At 46.0% G+C, this 576-nt stretch overlaps 1 non-coding gene across 1 annotated transcript; it reads right to left on the minus strand.

Annotated features, from left to right (window-relative positions):
• Nucleotides 1-274: 274 nt before the first annotated feature.
• Nucleotides 275-346, minus strand: Trnad-guc. The gene has a single exon. It is a non-coding gene; the product is annotated as a tRNA-Asp (tRNA).
• Nucleotides 347-576: the final 230 nt, after the last annotated feature.

Here is a 576-nt window from a genome sequence, read left to right on the forward strand (position 1 = left end):
CATCTATTGTAAAACGGCGGAAGCAAATTTGAAGACGTAATATAAAGTTCGTTACAGAACCAGTTTTAACGTATGTCTGTGAAACAGGATATTTTTTACGGTATTCGTAATACGTAGTTCAAAAATTTCCATGCCCGACATTCATTGATTGAGTTGAATCTAAGTGGCCGCTAACAGATTCCTTCAACGAAATTGTCTTCTGTTCAACGGAAAGTCTAACGTTTTCTCTGCTGTTTAGACAGCCGGGTAATGTTTTACTCGGTGGTAAAAATTTCTCCCCGGCCGGGAATCGAACCCGGGTCTCCCGCGTGACAGGCGGGGATACTAACCACTATACTACCGAGGACTGTGAAATTTGAGAAACGGGTGCGATGTTACGACAGTAAAGATCGCGTTCTCGCGGTCTTCCGCCACTCGTGCAGATCCGCTGCGCAGCTGAGGTGTATTTGTTGTGCAAAAGGTGCTGACGTAGCTTTACACAGATTATAGGGGCACCGTACGTGCTATCGCTATTCACTGTGGCTGCCCATTATTAGCGTGTCCCCGAGAAAAGACATCTCGTTCAGGCTAGTGACG

The sequence above is a fragment of the Schistocerca piceifrons genome, chromosome 9 (genome assembly GCF_021461385.2).
Source record: "Schistocerca piceifrons isolate TAMUIC-IGC-003096 chromosome 9, iqSchPice1.1, whole genome shotgun sequence".
Lineage (NCBI taxonomy): Eukaryota > Metazoa > Arthropoda > Insecta > Orthoptera > Acrididae > Schistocerca > Schistocerca piceifrons.